Here is an 18,625-nt window from a genome sequence, read left to right as displayed (position 1 = left end):
CAAGCTCCTAATATGAGTTAAGTCTTTTTATCAGTTCGGGGGGGAGTAGTATAGTGTGTGGAAATAATGAGATTATAGCAAATGATGGTTGCTAACATGGTGCCAAATTCTACAAACCCTATTTACTTGTGTTTATCATACCTACAGAATACATAAGCTCAGGGAGTGGACATCTAAATTTGGAATGTGTTGTCATCTTTCCAGGGAGGATTAAAGCATAAATGGTATGGAGGACTAAAGTGTTTACCTGTGCTTTACTTATTAGAGCAGAATTTTATAACCAAGTGCTGATGATCCAGGAACTTTCAGAAGGATTAAATACATAGGAAAAAATAAGCAGAAGAGGTAGGAATAGTTGGTGAGAAAGTTTGTTTGACTTTTATGTTTATTTTAAAATGGAGTGTCTATCCTGTTTCTGTCACAAGAAAACATTTGGGGAGTGGTATTGAAGTATCCAAAGACAACAGCTATCTGCCTATAAAGAACGATGTTACAGATGCTGCAATTTCTATGATTAGTGTCTTATTAAAATATGTCAATGGTTAATAGTCCTTTAGGGAGGACTGTTAAAATAGTTTTTTTTTAATGTGCTAACCCTGTTTCCTAGTTATTCAAATTTCTGTACTACTGGGTTCTGCTAGTAGGGGATAATGCTGAGAAATTAAGGAAAGGGATAAGAAGGGGCTTAGAATGAGTCTTATCCTTAATATTTATATTGCTCTGGTTTGTTCCATACAGTAACCAGATTTAAATGAACATACAGATAGAATATTGGGTTAGTTTATCTTGATGCAATAAAACAAGAATGATGTTGGAAAAAAGGCCATGTCATAAATGCCATCCTTTTACACTTACAATAAAAATACACATCATGAGGAATCATATGTAGAACCAAAATAAGCACTGGCCTTGCAGTTTTTGTCATTTTTCTAAGGGAAATTAGTCACATCAATAAATAATAATAGTCTAGTGAAGAAGGTGATGTCACAAGCAATGATAGATGCTGCATTAGCATCTTATACCAGACACCACAGTGTCAAAGGAGTTAAATACAGAAATTTATACCATATTATTGTGTGTAGTAGTGAATGAGGATTTGGATGTTAACTAGGGACTTGGAGCAATTTTTTGTCAATTACTAGAAACGTAAGGCAATGAATATATTTCATTTTCCTTAATAAAAGTATTCATTCTGCTTGTGATGTTTTTCCTTTTTCTTCAGGTCACAGATAGTGCTTTTTCAAGTGAGAAGTATGTATCCTTTTTATTCTGTTTCAATTATTTTTGAATAATAGATTTATTGAGGATTAACTTTTCTTAGCATCAAAATTCAGAGAGCCTGGATGTAGCTGTTGCTACTTTAGTTCAGTTGGGGAATGTTGGCTTTTCCTCTTAATGCAGGGAGCTTAGGTACTCAGTGTGGGTTAGATATAATTGTGCCTTTGAAGCGGAAGAAAAATTCTCTAAAGAAGTTCTAACCTCTCATGTGTCTGAAGAATGACAGACCATTTCTGCATATGAATATCACTGGGTTACTAAATGGTAATAAACATGACTAAAATGCTGGTAGTGTGCACGTCAGCTGAGCTGAGTTTCTTAGCACCTAAAAGACACCAGAATTTATTTGCAACTCACAAATAAGCTCTTAAATTTTCTCTTTATTACCAAGTTCTTGAATCTTGTATTTTTGGCTTAAGACTGTCTCACAGAAAATGCTGCTGCCTGGAGTAAGGTTCTCAGGAGATTCTGCTGATAAGGAAGGGTTTGAAATCATCTAGACTAAAAAAAAAATAAAATAAATCCATTCAAATTTCTCATAAGCACTTTGCTTGTTGTATAAACATCCTTCTTCTCATTTCTTCTTATGCCTTCTTTTTTTTCCTTTTTTTTTCTTTTGTTTGAGGACATCCCATCACCTGCTTTATTGGTTGCCGTTCATCCCTTTCCTAGGTATCTTTGACACGGAAGGAATATAAGTTAATGTCTTGCGAGCAAATTGGAGTCTGTCACCACAAAATGCCACTATCATGTCTGGTTTTTGCAAATCCCTATACATTCATTGTTGTTTGAGCACACAGGCTCACTCAGACTGTTTCCCATGTCCATAGGCTAAAAAAAAATATTCATGCTGACAATATCTAACTCTATATATTTGCCAACTGTCTAGCACCGTTTCTAAAATAAAACTTAGAAATATCAGAATGGCAGAGGAAAACAGTGGAAGTTTCTCATAGATTTTCATTTTCCATTTTAAGGCGTGGCCTCACTCCCTTTGCTGTCAGTGAAAGCATTGACTTACTATTACTGAACTGATTGTTTCAAATATACAATTGCAAACCAAAATGGAACTGTTTCAGAATCTTATGATATACATGAAAATAGGCATTTAAATAGAGATACAGGAATGAAATTTCTTGCTGAAGCATTAAAAGAAATTACTGAAATCAACAGGCCCAAGAGGTGGGAAAGCTAAATCAAAGAAAACATTCACATTTGGGTGCTTTCTGCAGTCTTTCATTACTCTGCAGTCATCTGAATGTAATCCAGATATCAGCTATGCTACTAATTTAAGAGCATTTTGGGGCCAAGAGAACTGCTGCAGCATTTATATACGTTCTTTAATTTTCATTCCCTCATCTCCCCAAAAGCTGGATCTGTAGCATGCTGCCTTTCAGAAATACCATATGAATTTTTTTGCCTTTCAGAAATACCATATTTCCTGGCATTTGCTATCAGCCCAGCTAAAGATTCAGACACCATATGAAGTTCTTAGCTGACATAAGCCAAAGAGCAAATTAGGCTGCATGTTAACAATTAAACATTGTTGATCATTTTTGACTAGTGCTTAAACTTTTACCCTGTCTTTGCTGTATTTGTAAGTAAAGGTAATAGTTGCAGAGATGTGTCTGCTATGGTAGCCTACCCCTGAGGGGTATAGGAATACCTAAAATCTCTGAACTTCTCTTGGACAGTCCTCATTATCTCTATAGATATAGACCTATGAAGAAGTCTTCCAAAGGCCTTATTCAGCCTGTATATTTTTTCAGGGAAGCTGTTTTACTTCGTGCAAGAGGAACAGTTTTTCTGACATAAATTCTACTTGTGCGTTCCACAAAATTGTAATATCAGAATATTTAGAAGTGTCCTAACTGCCTTCAGTGTATTTGTCATGAGTAGCTCAAAAATTTCCTAGTAAACATCTTCATTGCTCTTTTACACAATCATACGAAAAAGCAGTTTCAAACATCCATCTATGCAACCTTAATCCACTTGACATTAAGTGAATGGCTTTCTTACAGTAGATCTTAAACTTTATGAGAACTGGAATTCCACTGCACTGCAAAGTTTCTTGTTTGTCTGCAGCACGAAATCAAGAATAAAAGAGATTAATTTGAAATTTCAATTATTTTATATTTTAAACATTAAATAAATGTGGTTTTTTTAACAATTTTATGGATTTTGCAACCTATTTATTAGACACTAGAAATAACTGCAGTGAAAATAGAAGAGAAGCTGAAGAATGAAATTAAAGGTTTGAATCATAGGAAATATCTCTGATCTTCCAGATTTTCCCCAGAATTACTCATCAATGTTGTTTTCACTACAACAGCCAAGAGAAGTAAACTTGTAGCTTGCTGTGATGGAATAACAAATGAGTGCAGAGCCCTCTGTGGCCCAATATGCTGCAGAAAATGTTATTTAATGTATGATATGGATGAGAGCCTAGAAATAATGTTTGGCCATTGTGAATTATGATAATTTCCTTGAAGTTACAGTATGACAACAGTTTGCATCAGCTGAAAGGTTGTCTCCTGAAAGTAATAGTAACAGGGTCAGAATAAGGAGTTTTAAGACAGCATATAGGAATAACACAGACAAAAATCTAATACATATATTGTCTCGATGGACATAGCTTTGACAGCATCCTCAAATACTAAATAAAATATTTCTAAGGAAATTAGAAAAGAAAATATTAACAGGTAAGTTCAAAAATTATTGAATTTTTTATCAGATTTTACACTTTAACTGTGCACGGTTTGATAAAATGAATGAATAACAAATCACTGCACAAATGAGACAGATGCAGATGATGCTGTACTGCTGCCTGTATGGATACAATTGTTTTTGGAAAAGAATATTGGAGTTAGAGCTATAGAGATTATTTTAAAACTCTTACTATTTTTAACATTTTAACCTCTCTGCTTAATAAAGTTTCTGTGGCTGTAATGGATCATATGTATGAATTATATCTCAACACCTAAAATCCGCTGTATTTTCATATTAGGTATCTAGATGTCTAAGTGGAAAAAAGTTGAAAATAAATACCAGATTTAGGACTGTCCAGCAATTTGGGCTCCAAAATTACATTATACATACTACTATTCATTTCATATTTAATGCCAGTTTCACAGGCTAAATAGATCTTACATGTGCAGATGCATACTCAAGTTCATAAACACAGTTGTAAGAATCATTTAAAAAAATATATTAATAGAACTTTCACAAGAGCTGAAGAAAAGCAGAATGAAGGTTATGATGCCTCGTTTTAGCTGTTTGTAAATGGAGAACACTGAAATCAGATGCATGAGAAATTACAAGAATTTTTATCTTCAGTGAATTCCATATACACACAAAGAAAAAACCAATTGACTTGTGAAAATTAATTAATTCACTACTATTCTGATGAAATGGAGGCTTGATCCTATTTTTCCTTTGTAAACAGATTAAAGATACTAGTGTAATTTCATTGAGATTTGCAGTGTGTTTTAATATTGTTTGAAGCCTTGATATTCTAGATTTCTACAGAATTAGTACTGTGAGCGAAACATCTCTGGCTTAATTTTATGTATCATTCACAGATATTACCACAGATGGAGAAGCAGTTCACTGCATTAATGCATTATCAGAATTCTCATAGACTCCATCCCTTTTTTGACAGATAAAGAGTAGTACCTATATTTAGGTAGCTCACTGGAAAGAGGACCTCCCAGAGATCCAAGGCACACCATTTCAATATTTTCTGTATGTATTCTCTTTTGATATGCATGACAAAGTTTGGTATTATATTTTATGTCATTAGAAATTCCCCATTAAAAAGTCATGCTTTTGGCTGGTTACAACTTTGCCAAACAATCAATCTTATTAAATTTAAACTAACATTCAGTGGAATGGTTATTGTTTCTGAGAGTAAGATAACAAAGATAAGTTGATTTGATTGTGACAACGTTTTTTTCCATGAAGAGGCTCTAAAATTTCTAAGTTTTGAACTAAGTCTAATTTATTTTTGATGATAGAAATAAAACCCTTTTGTTTCTGAGATTATTTAGGTAGCTAAAGTTGGATCTGGTCTTACCACATCCCTCCCAGTACATTCGGGGTACTTTCTTGCCTTCCTTCCACTTATTATCTAAGTCACTCTCTGCCTTTCTTGTAGCTATCTCTATTGCGTGTTTTATGACAATAAATTCATTAAAGATTGTGAGTTGTTTTACTAACATTATAATATTAAAATGTAGCAGATACCTAATGATAGATGTTTTCTGTAGACTTATTCAGCTTTGTCTTTGTCTTATCCTGCTTTTTAGATTTGAGTGATTTCTTCCCCTCCTAACTTTTGGACATATTTTCTCTCTTAATTAAAGACATACGAAGGTGTTTGAAAGGGACTAATGTTTCCACATTCACAAGCTGAATAGCAGGAAGTTATTTCAGAACGGTGTTTGAAAAAATTCCCCTAAATTCTGCAAGATTGAAGACTTATGAAACTTTTTCAAAGTGCAGAAGAAAGAAGGATGTGAAATCTCCCTAAAGTAAGGAAACTAAGGTAGTGAAACTTCACAAATGTAAAATAAAAGCAGGGTAGAACTGACAACCTCTTTAATGCTGTTTTTAGAGAAAACCTTTTGTGATACCAATGCACAAGAGTCTATTCAGATGGATTTGTTATGTTCACAGCATTGGGTCATAGTATGTGGCATCTCTGCTTTATCTAAGCAGAATATGAATTACTGTGACAGATAATTGTGAAATGATGAGAGCATATGCTTCTGCTCCCTAGATGTCCTGCGTTCATGTTGATTGAAGTTATTTTTATTCTGTTCCTTTGGACAGTTCAGTCTTTTTTATCTGAGGATCAGAAGATGGAAGACAGGTTGGTGGATGTTAAAGCACACTCATCTTCATGTCACTTTTTCTTATCAAAGTTTCTGTATCAGCTGCTGTTTTCCTATAACCTTTCAGATTTATCCCCACATAATTGCAGCTAATCCAGGAAAATTTAGACAAAAAAGACTGACTTCAAGGGTTCAGGGATACGTTATTGAAGTTATTTCTTCCAGCCTTCATTCTTGTAATATCTTTTCATGAGCCACTACCCCCTTTTGCATACTTGACTATATCTAAATTTCTTCTCTCTTGTCATGCTTGCCCTCAAAGGTATATTTTAGGAATCAGTTCCAAAAGGGAATAAAATAGACTTTTGCCTCATTTCCCGTCACAATTTAGTTAGCTTCATTACCACTGTACCTTCTATATGCTCTAGACATGAGTGTGTTACTAATGGGATTCCAGATGATCTTTAATGTTAATGGGAAAATTGTCACTCTGGGGGATTCCTTGATGGTTCTACTTGCTGAGCAAGATTGACACTCCCTGAGTGTCTGCTTTCAGTATAGATATTTCATTGAAAGGAGTAGCAGCCAATTTATCTCTCACTACTCACTCATTTTGTAAGGTCTTCAGAAGATTTATTGGCACATATCTTTCTCAAATGCTATTTTAATACAGTTCCTTCTCAATTGTAAACCATTGTTTTGGATTTGCTTTTTGGTGCTAACATAGTACTGATGCTTAAAATAAAGTGTCCTTTAGCCTGTACACTGCAGATATGTAACATTATTTTTCTGCACCTTGATACTCAGTGTATGTGTCTGCATTTGTGTGCACGTGTTCCTAGAAACTGGAGAGTAGCTGTATTAAATTTAGCATTTCTAGCAGATGCATGGCACTTCAGCAGGAAAAAACCTCATCAGCAGCATGTTCCTTCAATGGTCAGCTTAAGTTGCTCACTGGCAAAAATGGAAGTCCTAATTAGTGGTTGGAGCAATGGTAGAGATTTTCTATTATTTTGACTTATTTCTGGAAAGAAGAAGAAAAGGTATTTTGTTCAGGCTGCAGTCTTTGACCTCCTGAAATTTACATTTGCATCTTAAGTTTGCAAGAAATAAAAGATGTCAGGACTTAGATCTGTTGCTACTTATTTTTCCTTCCTGTTACACCCGGTGTACTACAGTTCTTTACATGTATTGTAAACTTTACTAGTCTGTCATGTAAATTCAAAACATGCTTGGTGTTCACTGTGACACAGTAAGATCATTTAATATTAAAAAACCCAATAAAAAATAACAAAAAGGACAACAAAAAGATTCCCCATGGAGCAGAAAATAAAATGAAAAACTTGATAGTACAATTTTATAGTACAGTGTTGAGAAATAATCTCCCTGAAATAAAGACTAATTCAGCAAAAATCCACAAAGTTTGAAAATAATCAATCCTTTTTAAAATAAGGAAACTGCAAATAATAAAATCGGGAATTCCTGAAACTATAATTTAGCCAAGATTATTGCAATATGTGTATCAGAGGAGTACATTTAGCCTTTTAAGTGAGTTGGCAAATCTTGAGAGAGTTTATGTTGAATTAGTTAAAAGAATGAGTACTTCTCACATGCATGGTCTAATCTTTGCAAAATATGTAATGATGAAAAAAAAAATCTAAATTTAATATATAGTCCAGAAATCTAAAATTGTTAAATGATGATATTGTCTAGTCACATTATTCTTCCCTGGAATCATCAGTGAACTATGGCGACAGACACAGTAAGTTCTGCAGCAAGGCACTAGATCGAGGCAGAAAATGTGCTCTGTGGGGTGAGGGAACCCCACAACAGGGAGTGAGGAGTGGTCGGCTCCTGACTCTTGGTCCCAGCAGCTGCCATGTGGCAGCTGATGTGGGAAGCAGAGCAAACAAGAACAAGCAAACAGAGTTCACATCAGAAGGGTGGGCTTGGTAAGTTTGTGAGAGCAGTTCACACAGGGAGGGTGCTCAAGGAGGGCACAGTCTCTGTGCTCAGGGGGCAAGTTCAGTCTGTGAGAGGGAGCCCAGACATGGTGTTCATCCAGGGGGAGGCTGCATCCTCTGCACCTGCCAGAAGGGATGCGCCAGCCCAGACTGAGTTCTTAGGAAAACATGCAGCTGTCCAGGTCTCAGGCTACAGGTAGTGCCTTCAGCTTGCATTGGAAGCAGAGGGCAGCAGGGACAACAGGTGTGTAAGTTGTGAGCAGCTGGAAGATCTCAGCCTGGTGGCAGAGCTGCAAGAGGAAGCAGAGAGGCTAAGGAGCATCAGGGAGTTTGAGCAAGAGACAGACTGGTGGAACCAAACCCTGAGCTCCCTGATACAGGAACAGAGGCAGACACCAGAAAAAGCCCTTGATCAAATGAATTTGGTATCCTCCCTCAACTGGGATACAGGCAGGGAATTAAAGGGATGTAGTCAGTGGAAGCAAGTCCACCAATGGGGCAGAAAATGAGCCCTCTCATTGTCCATGCTTCCCTTAGTGCCTCTGCACAACAGATAAGAGGCTCTAGCTGTGGAAGACCAACCAGAGAAAAATGTGGGTGATGATTCGCCTGCATCAGAGGAAGGGACAAGACCAGAATCTCACACAAACACACACACACACACATGGGCCCAGTCTGTTAATACACGGCTTCGTGGCTCGCGTCACTGTAGCAACTTTGGGGTGTTTGACAATGGGGTGCCCTGTATGGCACAAGGTTTACAGGTGTCAGATGGCAGCCACCTTTCTCAATGGTGGAGGAGGGTCTTTGTTCAGGAGCTTGCAGGGCTCATTGAAAGGACTTTGAACTAGATGTGAAGGGGCAGGGTGGGTAATATCAGGCTTTCCCATGGCAAGCTGCGGGAGGACACATAATGGTTGGAGGGATGGGCTGCTGGTATGGGCCCTCCACTTGCTGCCCCGGGGCATGCTGAGGATGTGCAGCATAGCTGAAGATCTACGGAGATGAGTGAGATGTCCCTGAAGTAGCAGGTGCCAGGAAGGAAACTTCTGCAGAACACCTTAAAGGAAATAAGGGGTCTTCCACTAAGAAAGCGATGCAGCTAACAGCCCAGTTGACACTAGGCAAAATGCCACACTCTGGATGAAGTTATGTTAGGGCTGCCAGAAAGAAAAAGATATGCTGTAATTGGGTGTAATTTTGGCTGGGAAATGATTCTTCGGAAAACCATACTTGCAAGTGGCTCAGACAGAAGCTATGTAAGACAGGTTGTCTGTTATTCAGAGATTTCCCTCTGTGAAGTGCTGAATAAATAGAATTCAGATGGTGAACAAAACATACTTCAGTCTGTTCTCACAGTTGTGTGGATGGAATTGGCGTAGGCATTTCTAACAGCTATAACAAAATAAACACAGTGTATACAATAATTCACTCTGTTCAGCATTTATACCTTCATTGTTAATTCCTTAAGTATATTGCTTTCATAAAACTCAGATTCCTCAAGATTATGATCTTTATAGTTCTGATTTACTAATGCCTCTTTTACTCTTTATCATAATGTTTCATTTCTGATTGCAGATTTTTTTGTGAATGGTCAATTGATGGGAAGGCATTTAATCACTAACAATGTAGAAACTAATAATTCATATATTAAAAACATTCATGGAATCATAGAATGATTTGAGTTGGAAGGGACCTTAAAAATCACCTAGTTCAAACCCCTCAGCCATTAGCAGGGACACCTCCCACTACACCAGGCTGCTCAAGGCATCATCCAAACTGGCCTTGAATACTTCCAGGAAGGGGGCATCCACAACTTCCCTGGGCAACCTGTTAATGTCTCACAATCCTCATTGTGAAGAATTTCTTCCTTATGTCATCTAAATCTTCCCCTCTCAAATTTATAGCCATTCCCCCTCATCCTGTCACTAAATTGGATGAGGTGCTGAGGGATATGATTTAGTGTTTGATAGGAACAGTTGGACTCGATGATCCGGTGGGTCTCTTCCAACCTGGTTATTCTGTGATTCTGTGTGATTCGGTGAAATGCCTTCGTAAAAAGTCTCTCCCCAGCTTTCTTGCATGGTCCCTTCAGGTACTGGAAGACCACGATAAAGTCTCCTCCAGAGCCTCCTCTTCTCCAGGCTGAACAAGCCCAACTCTCTCAGTCTGCCCTGGTATGGGAGGTGCTCAAGCCCTCAGATCATCTTTGTAGCCCTCCTCTAGACCCATTCTAACAGCTCTGTATTCTCCTTATGTTAAGAATTCCAGAATTGGACACAATACTCCAAATGAGGTCTCACAAGAGCTGAATAAAGGGGCAGAATCACCTCCCTTGACCTGCTGGCCACGCTTCTTTTGATGCAGCCCAGTATACAGTTGGCCTTCTAGGCTGCGAGCACACACTGCCAGCTCATGTTGAGCTTCTCATCAACCAGCACCCCCAAGTCCTACTCTTCAGGGCAGCTCTTAATCATGTCATCCCCCATCCTGTACTGAAAATGAGGATTGCCCTGACCCAGGTGTAGGACCTTGCACTTGGCATTGCTGAACCTCATTAGGTTCTCACAGTCCCACTTCTCCAGCCTGTCCAGGACATTTTGATAACATCCCGTCCTTCTGGTGTGACAACTACACCACTCAGCTTGGTGTCATCTACAAACCTGCTGAGGATCCACCCAATCACACTGTCAATATAATTTATAAAGATATTAAACAGCACTGGTCCCAGTACAGACCTCTGAGGGACACCGCTTGTTATGGATCTCCATCTGGACTTTGAGCCATTGACCACCGCTCTCTGAAGATGATCATCCAACCAGTTTCTTATCCACCGAACCACCCACCCATCAAATCCATCTCTCTCTCTCCAATTTAGAGAGATGGATGTTGTGGGGGAATCTGTTGAAGTCTTTACAGAAGTCCAGATAGATCACATCCATTGCTTTTCCCATGTCCACTGCTGTGGTTACCCCATCATAGAAAGCCACTAAGTTGCTCATACAGGACTTGCCTCTGGTGAAGCCATGCTGGCTGCCATTAATCACCACCCTGTCCTCCATGTGCTTTAGCATAGCTTCTAGGAGGATCTATTGCATGTTCTTCCTAGGCACAGAGGTGAAGCTGGCAGGTCAGCAGTTCCCCGTATCATCTTTTCTACCCTTTTTAAAAATGGGCACAATGTTTCCCTTCTTCCAGTCACCAGGGACTTCATGTGATCGGGTTAACATTTCTACATCTGAACTAACTGTCTGGACCTTTTTGTTCAGTCACTGGAAAGAAACTGACATTTCTAGGGATGTTTCATTTTGTCTTAACCTAGATATCTAAAATAGATGCCATAAATTTATTCTAGATGTGCCTATTTCTCTACTTAAATTCTGTAGATGTTCAAAGTGTATATCTTTGAAGTTAGTACAGCTGAAGTAAACTTTGTTTCTAAGTGATTACTGAATGATACAAAAATAAAATGAACAATGAAAATACAGTGGAAGGAATTTTGTAGGTGTTACAAGCCATGCCAGAAGAAAAGTTCTCTGGGAATGAGAGGCATATACAAATTAAATTCAGCTTGATACAGGCAGAGAAAATCAACTGTGGAAATGTATTACAGAAAGGTACAACATGGCAAAAAGATGTTTGAATATCAATAGCTTGGAGGACTATGACAAGAGGGACATACCGTAATAAAAATATTGGTTGGAGGCTGCTTCCAGAAGTTGCTTAATTGAAGCTCCCACTAAAAGCAGGATCTTTGTCAGCACTACATGAGATTATTCATGGCTTTTTCTGAGTCATGAATGGCTGTAGGGCTGGAATTTCCACAGCCTCTATAAAAGTCTTATTCCACTGCTGAACATGGACAGTCCCATGTGCCACTGACGTTTTTCCCCCTAATGTTAAGCTGAATGTCCTAGGCCTGGTTTTGCAGTTATTGAACATGTTATTTTTTTCTGACACTCTTGAGGTTTAGTTCCCTTATCTTTGTAACTCCCTTTCAAGTAACTGTAGAGAACTATTAGGTTACTTTTAATCCTTCTCTTACCTGGGTAAATAAGCTTAGCTCCCACAGTCTGTTGTTACAGATGTGCTCTGCATCCTCCTGACAACCCTCTGTTAGATCTACTTCATTTTCTTTACATCCCTCATGAACTGGGGACAACAGGAATATTAGTTCCACAGCACCCCTACCAGAACCAGGTAGATGGGAATCATAATTTCCCTTGGTCTTTTGGTCATGCTTCTAATCTATTTAGCATGCAATTTGCTAAATAATTGCAAGAGAAGTTTGTTATGGCTCGTATTCAAATTACATTCACAATAAGTTTCTAATCATTTTCAGCAGGAGTCCTACTCAGCCAGTAGAAGACTTCACAGACTTCTACAGAGATCATATTCAGAATGTAAAATCAGAATTAAAATTGTGAGACAAGAAGCCTAGGCAATACAGTTGCTAACAATTGATAAAGGAAAAAGAAATGTTTTGCAGTAGTGTATGTGTCTGCAAAACACATCTTTATTAATGAGGCTTACAGAATCACAGAATGGCTGAGATTGGAAGGGATCTCTGGGTGTCATTTTGTCCAGTTCCCCTGCTCAAGTCCATTCTTACACCTTATATTTCATGTGAAAGCTTTTTCATCTGCATTCTCTATTCTATTTCAAGATCCCTAAAAGAGATTCAAGACTTTGCTAGTATTTTACTCTTGTACTGTTGTACTGTCACATGTGAAACTAGAATGCTGCAAAAAGGTAGAGAGATAAAAGTGACAGTATTTGTGTGTCATGAATTTTTGTAGTCTCAGCTTTTTATTATTACATGTTGCCTGCTTGCTAGTATAGCTAGTGAACTTTTAATTGTTTCTTTAAAGGAAAAGATAAACAAATTTTTCTTCCAAATCATACTTAATCTTTCTTAATTTAATTCCATAATTCAACTTTCCTTTTATTATTCCAAGTTATTTCTTCCACTCATTGGTAGGAATATTTGGATATTTGATGGCTGTCATACATGGTCCTTGCTTTTTCATAATCCTTTTTTGAGACTAATTGGTATACCCTCTCTGATGAAAGACCAGGGCAAAGAGCTTTACAGGGAAATGACATGTTACCTTTTCTGTCTGGTCAAAAAAAAAAACATCACAAAGATGTAAAAGCTGGTTCCACTAAGTTTTTTCATCAAGTAATTTCAGATGATACTTCTCAATTATTTTTTTAATTTCTTTTTTGCATTTATAAAAGTGAAATAGCTGGGACAGATTATGCTTAATGGCAAAACAGAAGTTTAAAACCACAGAATAAGGATCACCATACGGGTGCAGTGCACCTGCATAAAAGATTGGTTTTGGAAAACCAGGTTTATTATGACAGTTCAAGATTATCTCTCCTAGTTCAAAATAATTCAGAAGGTATTGTCTCCGAATAGGAGCACATAAAGCATAAATCTCTGAATATAGACACAATCATCACTGACAATAACTTTTCCAGTGGTCCCTCTTCCACAATTATGAGCAATTACAGACTTCCTGTTTAACAGATTCTGATTTCAAACCCCTTATTACAATTTTATTGCTTGCCATTAAAATAGGATGGAGAAAAGGTACAATCAAGCATTCAAAGTATTAAAACTATTTAGGAAAACCATACCAAAATTTTAAGCCACTGAGGAGTTGTGTTTTCAGATTTTTTCAGACAGAAGTTTCAGTCTATTAACTACTTACCTATTATCTACAGGAAAATGTGCCTGCAGATGTACTGCTACACTGATTAGGAGGCTGCTTGTCTGGAAAAGAAAGAAAATAAGGATTTGTGTGAGACACAGGAGTTACAGGTCATGGGAAATCTGCTTCCTGGTAGCTGTGACAACCTAAGGGAAGTTTAGTTAGACTTTCAGATATTACTCTATCTCAAAATTAATCTGATCCATTGGAGCAGAAACACTTTATGTGGAGACACAAGCTATTCTGGGATAATTCAGGGCTGCATCTCTGAGCTGCAGCAGTGATGACTTTTGCCTCAGAAGCTTTACAGAGATGGCTGTTTCAGGATTTCTGCCCATCCTAATCAGAATTGATGAATATAACTTGTCCACTAGTATGGCCATCTGTTAGCATGGCATACTGCCCACACAAAAGATATGCCAGTTTCAATGTTCCAGCATAAGATGGATTTAGAAGGCAACAGAGAAAACACAGTGCATTAAAACCAGCAAAGAGCAGTCTATCCTTAGGGAATCCTACATTAAGAGCTTGCAAAATCTACCTGATGTCTTAGCAATCTGTGTTAAAATGCACATCTACTGCCCTGAACTGGAGGAAGACAGACTATCAAAAGAGCTTCAGAAAATGTTAGCTGCTTACTGTGCTATCATATAGCCAGTAGATCAACAGAAGTGATTCCTTTCTTTGATTTGATGGTCATGAGATCACATCTACTGCGTACATCTAGTTTGTGGGTTGGGCTTACATTTGGTGAAGAGAAAAACCTAGAGAAAAAGTAGGTTGAGTGGGACCTAACAGAAGCCTGCCACAACTCGTGAAGATTATAAGTAAGAAAAAGCCAGGCAATTCCATGAAGTTTGTGGTGGGAATATGAGAGGGAGGGGGCTTAAATAAGAACAAAGAGGGTTCTAACTGGATGTGAGGAGAAACATTTTCCTCATGAGGACAATCAAGCATTGGAACAGGTTGTCACAGAAAGTTGTGCAGCCTCCATCCTTTGAGGCTATTAAAATCAGACTAGATAAAATCCTAAACAGCTCGGTCTGACCTCAGAGCAGAGCTCACTTTGTAGAGAATGCTGCCCCAGAGATTTCCCAAGACCCTTTCCAATCTGGATTATCCTACAATGCTATGTGCAATCAATGGAGAAGGTGGTGCTCATTCATATGATTCCTTAAACCATCACATTTTATATTTTTGTCTGTTTTGCATTACAAACTAAAAGTTTCATGGAAATAGATGAAAAATGTATTTTCACAGAACTTCTTGCAAACATGATGAATAAGAAATTCAGAAACCAGCCTCATTTGTACTGATGTAAAGAGAGGGGGTCTGTATGCTTGAGATTTATATTCTGTGAAACAGCAAAGGCAACTCCTGACAAACCAGATTTCTGTCTGATTCTCCTACATGAGCAGCATTTTCTACTGAGAATAAAGATACTCTCTGACATTGGATGATGTAAAAATATCCATGAAGAGGACATATCTGTAAATGAAGCATACAGAGGATTGATTTGCTATTAGTCTATGGTACAGACAAATCTCTATTAAACTCTATAGGTAAAAATTTAGCAAGAAGTCATACCTCAGCTATGTGTTACACTATCACTCTAGAGATGTATTACTGTAAACATACACTAACAACATAACATAATAAAAGGAGAGGCAATTATTTAAGTTGCATCTGGTTTTAAAAAAATCTAATTTCCCTACTGTTTGCATTTTTGTTTAAATTGAATATGAAAAATTTGACAGATTAATTTCAATTGCAAAAAATAAATTAATTTTATTGCATTTTTAAATTAATATTATTGGGAAGTAAAACTGAAGTAATTGGAAAACATCTAACAGAGTAATGCAATGAGCATATAAAGAAAAATATATCAACAAAGGAAACAAAGTAGTTATCAGATTATTTGAATTCTGTAAACTACTCAGTAAGAGATTTTTTCTAGTAATCCAGTTCTGTCTATGAAGATGTTTAAACATACAGAGCATTAAGTGCTCCAAAGTTCAAAGGCAAGTGGTAAGGCACAGCATGAGAAACAAACCTATAAATTCTAGGCAAAAAAATACAGATACCTTATGGTATTGTGTAGACCTCCTAAGTTAACTGTGCTGGTGTTACTTTAGTGACTTAAAAAAAATTGCCTTCAATACAATTTGCACAAGATTATTTATATACTATTTTTAAAAAAAACTAAGTTCAATATTGTTGACTGACATATTATTCTAATTCTAATAATACATCTGAAGCATAAAAGATTAATTTCAAATAAATATTGAATTCCTCTGAGGTAATCTTTCAACTGAAAGCTGGTGACTTCAAGACACACATCTTTATTCTTGCACAAACTTCTATCCCCGACTACAAAAAGCCAATTTATCAAAACAGTAAAGCTTTTGAACTCCTGCTTCATTGACTTTGTCAAGACTCAACCATATTATACCATAAAAGGTTCGGTAAAACTCCAATATCTTTCTGTCTTTTTTCTTCATGTATCCTTCTTATTACTAATTAGATCACCCCAAAATAATTGAGTTCGTGATCTAAATGAGTTCATGGAGCACCGTGACGTATTTTACAGCTATTTAACTGATCTTTCTATTTTAGTAAAAGTCAGTGTTATCATTCATGGAATGCCATATAGTGTGGAACATGAATTTTATTCAAATGAATGCAAAGTCACCTCTTTTGATTTTAAAAGATCATCAGAACTGTATGATGCAATAAACACTACTAAGACCAAAAATATCCAACTCTTTCTGCAACCATTATTTACAGAGTTCTCCTCATTAGAAAAATTGCTTTTTTTTTTTATACATTATAAGATTCCTAACATGAAAAAAATAAACCTTGGCCTCTGAAAACTTTCAGGAACCCTTTGTATATAAGTTATTCAATATGTTTTAAAATACATTCAGAAGAACAAATATCAGGCTGGAACTCTTTTCCTTTTGTTCTGAGAATCTGAGCCTGACTTCTTTAAAGTTTTCCACTGTGTTGAAACCAGACATCTGAAAATAACAGGAGTCATGCAGCAATCACCATCACTATAACCATGAAGTAATGTATCAATGTCTGTGCAATTTAACTAGTAAATAGGGAAATAAATGTTATACTGTCAGTACTTGATTGTGACTGAACCAAGGTCTGAATTTAAATATGGATTCAAGTTACCTACAAAACAGTATTGCTAAACCCTCTGCTGACTGAAGCCAGAATGGATAAATGTTAAAGAATGCCTGTTACTTCTTTTACAATATACAGTGTTAACTTCATTCTATTTGAACTTATGTTAAAAACAGTAATGCCAGTTTAGCAGTTTTTTGCTTTCTTCTAAATCTGTCACGCACTCAGCAAGGAAAACAGAGTTCAGTGACAACTTCCAGCTGAAGGGATGCAAGTTGCATCCCATATCACCATATAAAAAAGGGTCATTTGTCTATAGATGAAGAACTATAAAGGGAGGATCCACTATGTATCCCAGAGGCACGCAGCTGAGAGGGCACGTGTTAGATTCAGCTCTCTACTTCTAGATTTTAGATCATTTTTTAAAATTAAATTTCGAAAGAGTTCAGGAAGAAAGGAAAAAAATGCCAATGTTCCTCATTTCAGCTCAGTGCAAAAGACCTGCAGAATCATGATCACATTTGAGACATCTGAATCTAAATATTGCATCCATTTTAACCTAATGGCATTGCTCTAAAAGGAGAGTGAAACCATGCTCCTCACTGTTCCTTACTTGCCTTCCTCTTTGGAAATAAAACCAATTCTGATTGCTGCTAGGTTATTCCAGCTCTATCACTAGCTTTTAATTTTAAGAGAGCACTGGAACACTTTAGGAATGGGTTTGAATTCCAGCTGGATGGAAGCACTTGCCTCCAGACTTGCCTTAAGTATCTATTCTTGTGGAGCAGAATGGTTCCAGTTGCTAACTCTGTGCCCTGTCTTCAGGCTTTTCAGGTCATTATTCTGAGAAGCCTAATCATCCCAATGCAACTTTGGTTTCCATTCCAGAACTTAGGGATTTAACCATTGCAGATCCTAAAGCCTTTCATGAATTTACTGAAAAATCTCCTGTCATTAACCCCACCTAAGTAAGCTGAGGAGACCTGGTTGCTTACTAAGCATCAGTCAACACCAATACACATATGTATCTATATTAAATGTATAAGGAAAAGGCTAAAAAATAGTACTAGCAAAGTCCAAGTGCCCTGACGGAGCACAAAAAAGGTGTAGAACTAAGCTGTCTTTGAGAAAACATGTTTTGGACTCAGTACTACCATAAAACTTCAAAATGCAGTTTTCAGGGAAGTACTAGCCACACTAAATAAACACAACCTTACCAACAGGAAATATGCATTTTGAGTATTTAAAGTGGTTTTTAAGAGACTAGAGAGATGAACATGACATCTAAGAAAGTATGAGATTATTTTGCTTTCATCACTGAAGTATATTGGAAGTCTCTGGAACTGTCAGAGATTCTGGGGAGACTAGGGCTTCCACAAATACAGGAGTTATTCTATTTTCTTTTTTTGGACTGTAGTCAACAGGCCATTCATTACATCATATACAAGAAAACTGTTGGATTTACTGAGTCATATCCCACTTATGGAAAAAAGTCTATTTATAATTGGATTGTTTTACTGAAGAACATTTATTTCTGATAATATTGAGACCTACAGCAGATGAAAGAACAGTCTTCATTAAAGTTATAGGTATAAACGCTAAAGCATTTGTTTGATCCACATGCATCCTTTAGCAACTTTTATAGCAACATAAGAGAAATGGAAAAAAGCCATCATGATAATTAGGAGAGGCA

Source organism: Phaenicophaeus curvirostris, chromosome 1, assembly GCF_032191515.1.
Source record: "Phaenicophaeus curvirostris isolate KB17595 chromosome 1, BPBGC_Pcur_1.0, whole genome shotgun sequence".
Classification (NCBI taxonomy): domain Eukaryota; kingdom Metazoa; phylum Chordata; class Aves; order Cuculiformes; family Cuculidae; genus Phaenicophaeus; species Phaenicophaeus curvirostris.
Note: the sequence above shows the minus strand (reverse complement) of the source record.